General features: G+C 39.3%; 1 protein-coding gene across 5 annotated transcripts in view; it reads left to right on the forward strand.

Annotated features, from left to right (window-relative positions):
• Nucleotides 1-885, forward strand: part of KHDRBS2 (KH RNA binding domain containing, signal transduction associated 2) — a 678514-nt gene extending 677629 nt beyond the window's left edge. For 4 of the 5 annotated variants that reach the window (XM_058435364.1, XM_058435367.1, XM_058435369.1 and 1 more), the window contains one exon: nt 689-705. The gene's annotated coding sequence lies outside the window, so the exon portion shown is untranslated. Of the gene's footprint in view, nt 1-688 lie in introns of all 5 variants that reach the window. The other variant, XM_032154521.2, reaches the window with a different exon arrangement.
• The last annotated feature ends 9169 nt before the right edge of the window (nt 886-10054 follow it).

The raw sequence follows: 10054 nt of genomic DNA on the forward strand, positions 1-10054 counted from the left end.
GTTTAAAATGATGGCATGTCCTGAATAAGTATCGTGTTGCTGATCCTGATGCCAAAAACTTAGTGATGTGTCTCTTCTAAGTAAATGGCTGCCTTTCCCTTTTATCTTTCTTTACGTTTCTTCCCACTTCCAAAATTTGTATCAAATTTAACTTCCTTGGAAAAAATCAGATATTCTTCAAAGAAAGACAGAAGTGTTACTTGAGAACCCAAGCTGAGACAAAGCAATTTGTTTCCAAAGCAATCCTGCCTCTCACTGAAGAGTCTAAAAAACCACAGAATACAAAGAGACAAATGGACAGCATATGCAGAATCCTGATATAAGAGTTCACTATTCAACTCAGCACTAAAAATATACACCAAACTCCAAAATGTCCTCTTTGGGACAGTTTATGTCCCCCATGTTTAGAGCCCAAGCTCCCCTCCCTTGGCAATGTGATGAAATCTGTCCCCTGCTCAATACTCTTGCCACTGTTTCCAGGCCACTCCCTTCTCTGGCTCAATGTCTGAGGACTCCTAGGAAACCTCACTTTTTTGGTAGCTATTCTACACCTCTTTGTTTCAGGCATCATTTGGGAATGTCCGTTCTGTAAGCATACAACTCACTGCTGCCATAACAATGCTTGATTGCATGTGAGACATTTCCTAGGAAGCCTTTCTGAATCCATGTATGTTTGGTTTGGTTACAGATACTTTCCTCCAAATACAATCCTGTTCACCATGGAAGACATTAAAACCTTCAGTGGTTGCTGCTGGGGGCCTTCACCAAAATGCAGCCATTCACCTTTGCTTTTGCTCTACCTACAAAAAATGTTCATTGGCTCACTCCCGAAGTCAACTTTGATCCAATGATAGTCTTCAGTTACCAAACCTGATCACACATCTGTAAAACTGGATAATAAACAAGTGTTTAAAATATGTACTTTTTTGTATTTCTTTCTACTAGTCTCATTTTTCATTAGCTCAATATAAAGCTTAACTAACTCAAGAGGCAAGAATAAGATAGTAAAAATAATTGAACTTTTCACTCACCATGTCATTTTATGGACTATTATATCAGCACATAGTTTTGCTATCCCTTTGAATTGATAGAAATTAATTTAAAGATTTCCTACTGGACACTTTAAAATGTGTATTGACCCACAAACCTGTAAGTAGTTGAAAGTACTATTTGAGAGAAATCATTAACTCAAGTGTAGGAATATAGAACAACCACAAGATTATATTTGACAAAGCAAGATCTGTAAAAATATATTTTCATTGACAGTAAGTAAAAATAATGTGGACTCTTACAAGGAAATTTGAAATTTATCAGAGAAAGCTTTGCAGAGAAGTAAATTTTCACTATTCACTTCATCTTTATTTTCAAACATATTCATCTCTATTCACAGATTAGGTGTTCTACACTTTAAAATTCAGCTTTATAACATTATAGTTTTTCAATAGTATTATTATTGATCAGTCAGGTTCGAATGTATAAACCTCTTTAAATCAAATACAGACCTAATGCTGCAGAGCCCATTTGCCCAAAAAGCTTAGTGAATTCCCTGCAGTCACTTCTAGGACTTTATCCTTCTTTAAAAACTTGTGTTTTCTCAAACCGGGGCCATCTCTGCACAAGGTATGTCTCTTTCTATTAAGTGAATGCTGAATTGTGTATCTTTTTTGACTAGTGAGACTGAAGTCTTATTTTTCTTCTCTTTACCACAAAATAAAAAAATTGAATGCTAATATTTAGTCTTCAGTTATATATGGGCATATGGTAGTGTAAGAATATATGCCAAATTATAGATGCAAAGCTGCCTGAAAATGTTATATTGCTTAAATGATGTTTGGGACATGATTCTTTCTCTGTTGAGAAAGAGAGGGGGTCACCTTATTATACTTAAAGGTGCAGTTTTGCTTGGTTCTATGGTGGGAGAAGTGAGCCTTTGTTATCTGGGCATTCAAGTGAGAAAAGTTTAGATTAGAGCAAGTAAGTGAAAAATCACACATGCCCTAAATGAAGAACAGCAAATGAGTATCAGCAAATGAATTTCTCTGTAATTGTGGCTATCAGCAGGACAATATGGACAATGCTATCTCTACAATTTCAAGGACATTTAAATTATTGGGTTGATTAGAATATATTAAGAATTAGTAGCTAAAATATTTTTCTCACCTTCATTGTTTTTACAGATCAGACTTGACTGATTGTACTAATTATACAAAATAAGAGAAACTCTTACAGCAAAACGGAAAAACTTATGCATCTATTACATATGTCCTTGAGATCATAAAAAGTTATATTTGCCTGTTTTCATAAGTCCATGGTATAGTTTTACAAAATAACCTACAATAATAGAAAATAATCCAAATCCTGTGTGGTTTAGACTAGTAGCCAATTGATAACCACATACAGCACAACACATACAGTATGGAAGTATGCATACAATAAGTGCTACAAAAATTCAGAAGTGAGAGCTATCCCTAAGGAATGGAGAACTCTAAAAAGACACACAGCAGAGATGGAACTTAGTACAAATGGAGACAGAGCCTTTTTGACAGGCACTGTTTGGTCAGTGGAGAGGGGATGGATCCATAGAGTTTGAGAGTAAGCAAAGTAATGAGTAAAGTAATTGGTTTGGAACACAGGATTCATTTACAGAAGTAAGAGAAGATGAGGTTGAAGAGGTACGTAGGAGACAATTGCAGGGTCCCCTGCAGCTGCGGAGTTTGGACAACAGGGAGACATTTATTCAACATATACATGTGTGCCTGCTACTTGAGAGATGTTGCAGTGGCTACTACCTAGACATCTCTGAAAAAGATATTTGAGTTTGAAGAGAGTGTAAGGAAGATGAACTTCACTGGGAAATACAGAATAGATTACAGTGAAGATAAGCCAGTTTAAGTAGTATTGAAACAGCCCAGGTAAAAAAAAAAAAAGGTTACACATGTACCAGTGGACATGAACTGAAGCCAAAGCATGTAAGAGGTTTATGGGAAGAAATTAGGCTGAATGGCTGGTAATGTGGGAAGAGAAACAAAGTTCAGCAGGTAAGCTTGTTGGCACTGGGAAAGGATTATGCTTCAGGATCTAAAGAGTATGCAGTGCAGTTCAGATACTAACAAACCAAGTTAGGTCAAATTACACAGGTTAAGGGCACAGACCCCACAAGACTGCCCTCACTTGAGACTCCAGTCACAAGGTCTAGAGTTCCCAGGCCACCCATACTTGGGACCAACCGGCTATGTTTTTTGAGGTTCTCACTAACCCCTCAGGTTTGAAAATTCACTAGAACAACTTACAGAGTTCAAGAAATTATATTAATACTTCAGAAAATTCAGAATTACAGTTTCGTTAAAAGGGATGAAAATCAGGACCAACCAAATAAAGAAATGCATAGAGCAAGATCTGAGAGGCTTCCAAACATGAATCACCCATGTCCCCAGAATGCATCACCCACTTGGCACATCAATGTGTATCACCAACCAGAAAACTGAACTGAGCTTCATTTTATTGGGGCTTCATTATATAGGCATGACTGATTGATTCACTGGCCATAAAGTTGAACTCAAAATTCAGCCTCTTTCTTCTTCTAAGCCAGAAGTCAGGCCAAGATCACATGGCTCAAAGCCCCAACTCTGTAATCACATGATAGGACTTTCTGGCATGGCCAGCCCCAATCTTTACTCATCTAATCAGCATAAACTATCTAGAGGTTCTCCATGAGTCATCTCATTAGCATAAACTCAGGTATTTATGCTAATAAACCACAAATAACAAACACTCCTATCACGTGGGAAATCCAAGGGTTTGGAGGCTTCCACCCAAGGACCAGAGAAAAAAATCAGCCAAATTCTTTATTACGCAACAGAATGAATTTGAGGTAACTATTAGCTCTTTCAGGTGGAAACTCCAGCAGGCAGATGAAACTCCAAAAACAAACTGAAGAGAGAGAGAAATGAAGACTAGAGTTGTGGCTTCAGCCACAAAGTAAAAGGTCACATGATATATAATTCATTTTTCATAGCTACTTGGCAAGGGCTGCAGTTAAGGGCAGAGTCCTTGACAAGACAGTATGCATAGGAAAAGCCACCCGAACATGGACAGCATATTTTTCTAAATAAATCAACTTTTAGCCTGATACAAACTTCATCTTGAATAGAAATAACTCTTTTTGCATCTCCTTTCTTAACCAAATGTCTAGAATATATATCTTTTATGAGCAGATAAAACAATCTCTAAAAAAGAGTGATTTTAAAAAATATGTAAGTCCAAAGTTAACATAGCAGTGACTTAAATACTTCATTCTTGTTAGACAAATGCAAAAGTAATGAGGTCAAAATTATTAATGCTCCTGTATTTTCTGCATTGCATACCAGTGGAAACTCAGCTGTAATTACCCTATTTGACATGTTCTCATTTTAATTCAATGTCACAGAATACTGCAGTTTTCAGCTAAAAAACAATAGAAGACCAACCAGCCTACCCTCTGTACCTGCAACAATACTCACATGTATCTACCTCTGAAGAGGATTTTATCCAAATTGAAAATATGGTTTTTTATCTTTTTCTGCAACAGTGGTACAATTAAAAACTGTATAAATATATATTTCTATTTAGGCTATTTATTGTTCAACCTTTGAATGATCAGAGGTGGATTCCAGAAGGAATATGACTTCCTTTAAAGTATATCTATAAGTAGAAGAGGAATATATTGTATGACAAATTATAATACACTATATTGGAATTTTGCTTCTTTATACTTCATTAATAGATTATGGACATGTGGCAAATATAGATGAACATTTCTGTTATTTCAAATTAATAAATGCAATATTATATCCATTTGCTCACATAATCAAAATGTATATGCATGCAAATTATTCACAATTCCATGGTTAGGAGTTATTAGAAAGTTGTTTAAGAAATAAACCATTTCTATCACATATTAGAGTGCTTAGTTTTAATCACAATGAGAACTTTCATAGGCTTATCTGATGTGTCAGTTCGAATCCTGTGAAAAGCAGATTCCAAGACAGAATTAGATGTGTAAGTGATTTACTGGGAGAAATAACTGCAGAGAATAAAAAAGAGGAGCAGGAGCAGGAAAAGTGTCCAGTTTCTGGTGCAAGTCTGACATCTGTGAAAGGAGAGAAGAAAAAAGGAGAGCTTGGGTAGGGTGAACAGTACAATCTGAAAGCAAAGATGGGCTCTCAGCTTAGTGCCGTGTCAGGCAGGAATTGCCTGGCCCTAGTCGCTCTGCTGTCCTCAGGCTATTCCTGGGCTAGGGACAGCCCAGGAAGAGCATGAACTTTACATGTACTCTGTGATGCATCCAAAAATGTAGCAACTAGAAGATATTTGCCAACTATTCTTGCATCAGATTCTCTTGAAGGAGATATCTGCGTGGTACACTTCCATGGCCACCACAGTCCATCTCGAATGCTTCAGAGTCTCTGCACACATTTTCAGGAAGTATTCCCTCATTCCTGTGGGCCACTCTCCCTGAGAGAAATTCTAAAAGAGGAAAGTTAGGAGGACAAATAACAACCTCATCTCTGTAGTTAGTCCCAGAGGTCCTGCTAGTTTACCTGGTGACGTGCCCGGATACTCATTCCTGATAGGTCAGCCCGAGGTAATCATACTTTTCTCAAACTAGGATTGCTGCGCATGTCAATTAACCATTAAAATTGAACAAGAGAATCCCACAAGGCATCAAAGTAGATCACCTGGATTCCACAGGCATACCTCTCTCCCCTTACGGTAAAAGCAAACTTACCTCATTCGGGAGATCAGGTTCAACTTCTCCTGCCAGGATGATGACTTCTCTTCTCTCCTGCTGTCTTCTCGATATAAAGTTTAACACGTCCAGGAGCAGCTCTATCTTGTAGTTTAACAGAATCTCTGCTGTTTCCCTTGGCAAGAGTTTGCCCCTTTTGCAGACTAGGACCGCCAAGTGGGTCATTAGTACTAATGGCAGATGGTTAGGGTGCCATTTTTTCTCCAGCCCTTGGTTCTTGGGCCCATATAGCCTTGCTATTTAGACCTCTGACTTAGTGTATATATTGTGTCCTAAAGTATACCAACCCACCCTTGCCCAGCACTGCCATCAAGGTGGCACTCCAGCTGTGCCATAGAAGTGCCTTCCAGCATTATGGGACACCAGCTGCCTCTGGGTGTTGTGGTATGTGATTCAATCAGTAGCCCAATTTTGTACCATACTTGTAATGAAGTAGTTCCTCTTGTTGGATGTTATGTTACAGATTCCATGTCTGTGGATCAACCTTTTAGTAGGCAAATGGTGCTGACTTAAGTCTGTGGGAAGAAAACTCAAAGCCATAAGTATTATCCATACTCATAATAAAAGTATTTCTATCCCTGTGAGGGTGATCTCCTGGTTCTTCTAGAAAGGAACAACCCCAATGTAATTGAATTGTCAATAAGTGTCCACTTGGTGTTTGTTGTTGGAAGGTTGACCATTCAGAGGTGCCAAGAGCTGGATAAGCCTTGGTTAAGTGGCCACAAAGCCAGTGTATAGCCCCATCTAGGCCACTGTGGCTAGGCTGTTCATCTGCCCATCATGCCATCTCTGGAGGGTCGATGAAAAAGGCTTTCTGAAGTCATTGGCCAAATCATTTTGTCTGCTTGGTTATTCAGGACTTCTGCTGTAGTAGGCAATTTCTTGGCATTGACATATGATACAAACTTCTTCAAACTTTGTATCCTCTCCCATATGTCTTTCCGCATACTCCTACCCCGGACCTCCTTGGCTTTAGTGTTCTAAACGTTTTCTTTTCCAGTGTTAGGCCATTGGCTTCTGGCCAAGAATGTGTATATGTTTTCACCTCATGACACTCTTCCTTTCCCACAAAGTAGATAACCAGGTACCTAACTTGCAGCTCCACCCATTAGGAAAAGTTTCTCTCTCCACTGTGTTTTAAAGCCATCCCTGAATGTGACTGCAGTGCAACCACTACCAATTTTCAGTTCACACCCACATATCAAACTGACCTATTCATAAGCTAGACAGGCTATTTTCCCTCCTTCAGTTGGTCATAGGGGACAACCTCTATCAGGCCATATGTGCAAGCTGGAGCACAGGCACTGAAGCAACTGTGGTGGGTAACATAAACCCTAAAAGGGCTACCTGCTTATGTTTCATACTCCTGCCTTCTGATTCTGCTCAGGCTTAATCCATGATGTATTATTTCCATCTTAAAATAAATGGAATGCTAATGGACCCATTCAACTTTATGATTTCTGGGTCCAACAGAATCCAGTTTATAATGAGTAATACCGAGTGGAAGGCCGCCTGTTACTCCATGGACAACAGTATGTCTCTTTCAGGGCTCAGCAACACAGCAGGAGCTGTTTCTCAGAAGGCATATATTCTTCTGCTGCAGATGGCTCCAGAACTCCAGAGACCTGTGTTATAATGTTCCCACTAAGGCTTATAAATACCATACTGCATACTTACCCACCACTGACATTTCCAACACTGTAAGATTTGCCACAGAACTAGAGGAACCTTTACAGTCTATTCTTGCTGCATTGTTACAGCATCCTTCCTCCTGGAACCCATATCTCTTATTCAATGGGCGTTATACCAGAAAATTTGTTCGGATTCAGGGATTGAGCAAGGGATCATGACTTTTAATAAGGGCAACTGCCTTTAGACTCACGTTCTTTCATGTTTGCCTTCTTCTGTTTGTAAATGTAAAACAGCTCCCTCATTGACTGTCCATCTAATTTTATCCTAGAGATGCCATAAGCATCCGCATAATTTCTTGCAAGTCAAGTCCTCATGGCCGCCCTTCCAATCCTGCCAGTCATTATGGTAACTGTAATCCCCTACCTTCAGGCAATCAAACACCTCCAAATTGGCTCTATTTCTTTAGGTCCCATTATACCCTTTGCTATTAACAAAGCCAGTTCTGTGAACACTTATCTGACCATCAGCCCTCACTTGCAGAGGAGAGCTACCACTGTCGTTCTTGATGATGCAGATGCCCCTATCACATTCTCATTCTTGACCTTAATGAATGGTGTGTATTCTGGGCTCTTCCATGCAATATAATCCTCTGTTTGGTTTTCAGGTCTTGCAGCCATTCAAGCATGCTCACTTCCTGCCGGGGAAACTCAGGCATTTCCACTTTGGTTAGAATGGGCCATCGCTTTCCCCAGGCTTCTAATTGCCCCTCTAACGCTGAGTTTGCATTATCCCCTATGGTCTTTGCTGTGGTGTTAAATCTTTTTTCCCAATAAAAGACATCCCAGTCAATGAAGACATCTTTGCATATTCAGACTTACATTCTGGCTTACTTGATCAAGCAATCTCAAAATCCATCTTATCGGCACTCTCTTGAATCCATCTGGTACATGTTAATGCATTTTTGCAGTTCCTTTGGATATAATCTCTTTCCTCCATTGTCAGGTTCAGCACGTTTCTAGCCAGGTTATGCTGAGATTTTTTTTTTTTTCTTTTTATTATACTTTAGGTTTTAGGGTACATGTGCACAATGTGCAGGTTTGTTACATATGTATCCATGTGCCATGTTGATTTCCTGCACCCATTAGCTCGTCATTTAGCATTAGGTATATCTCCTAATGCTGTCCCCGCCCCCCCCACCCCCCACCCCACAACAGTACCCGGAATGTGATGTTCCCCTTCCTGTGTCCATGAGTTCTCATTGTTCAATTCCCACCTATGAGTGAGAACATGCGGTGTTTGGTTTTTTGTCCTTGCGATAGTTTACTGAGAATGATGTTTTCCAGTTTCATCCATGTCCCTACAAAGGACACGAACTCATCATCAAAACCACAGTGAGATACCATCTCACACCAGTTAGAATGGCCATCATTAAAAAAATCAGGAAACAACAGGTGCTGGAGAGGATGTGGAGAAATAGGAACACTTTTACACTGTTGGTGGGACTGTAAACTAGTTCAACCATTGTGGAAGTCAGTGTGGCGATTCCTCAGGGATCTAGAACTAGAAATACCATTTGACCCAGCCATCCCATTACTGGGTATATACCCAAAGGAGTATAAATCATGCTGCTATAAAGACACATGCACACGTATGTTTATTGCGGCACTATTCACAATAGCAAAGACTTGGAACCAACCCAAATGTCCAACAACAATAGACTGGATTAAGAAAATGTGGCACATATACACCATGGAATACTATGCAGCCATAAAAAATATGCTGATATTTAATGCTGGTTATTGACCCAACAGCCAAAAAGGGGAGATGAGGCAACTCCTGAAGGGGTGTCTGTTGCCTTACAGAGCAGAGAACTTCACAGTGTCCTCACAGATAGGGGAAGCCCTTAATAGAGAGATGTGAACACCTTTGCAGGCAGTTAAGGTTTAAAGAAATTTACCAGGCTACATTAGTTTTTTATTTCTGTGTAATAAATTACAACAAGATTAGCGACTTAATGCACATTTATTATCTTAAAGTTCCTGTAGGTCAAAAGTGTAGAGCTTAGCTAGATTCTCTGCCCAAGTTCTCACAAGGCTACAATTAAAATGTTGCTTGGGAAAAACATCTACTTCCAAGCTCATTCAGGCTGTGATGAATTAGATACTTCTGGCTGTATAACTGAGGTCGAAGCTTCTTACTAGCTCTGTGGTGAAGCTTTTCTCAGGTGGTAAAGAATACCTAAATACCTTCTCATGGGATCCCCTCTGTAGTCAGTTAATTGATGGCTATTTGCTTCTTCAAGGCTAACAAGAGAAACCCTCTTTCTAATCTGTTAAAATGTGAGTCTTATATAAATGAAACATACCCACAGGAGTAACATCTTACTTTTGCCATGTTCTATTATGATTAGAAGCAAGTCAGAGGTCCTACCCACACTAAAAGAGAAGGAATTATACAAGAACATGGATCATTGGGGGTTGCTTTAGAGTGTGTTCACCACAAGTATAAAAATATTTCAGACTATCTACCCAGATGTCCCATCCAATCTTTCAGTGGGCCAGATTTTCCCTTATTGGAACAGACCTCATTTGGCTGTATACTTAAATGTCTCCGGAGCTCTTAATTGAGAGCTAT

This window comes from Hylobates moloch, unplaced genomic scaffold, assembly GCF_009828535.3.
Source record: "Hylobates moloch isolate HMO894 unplaced genomic scaffold, HMol_V3 SCAFFOLD_2, whole genome shotgun sequence".
NCBI classification, from domain to species: Eukaryota; Metazoa; Chordata; class Mammalia; order Primates; family Hylobatidae; genus Hylobates; species Hylobates moloch.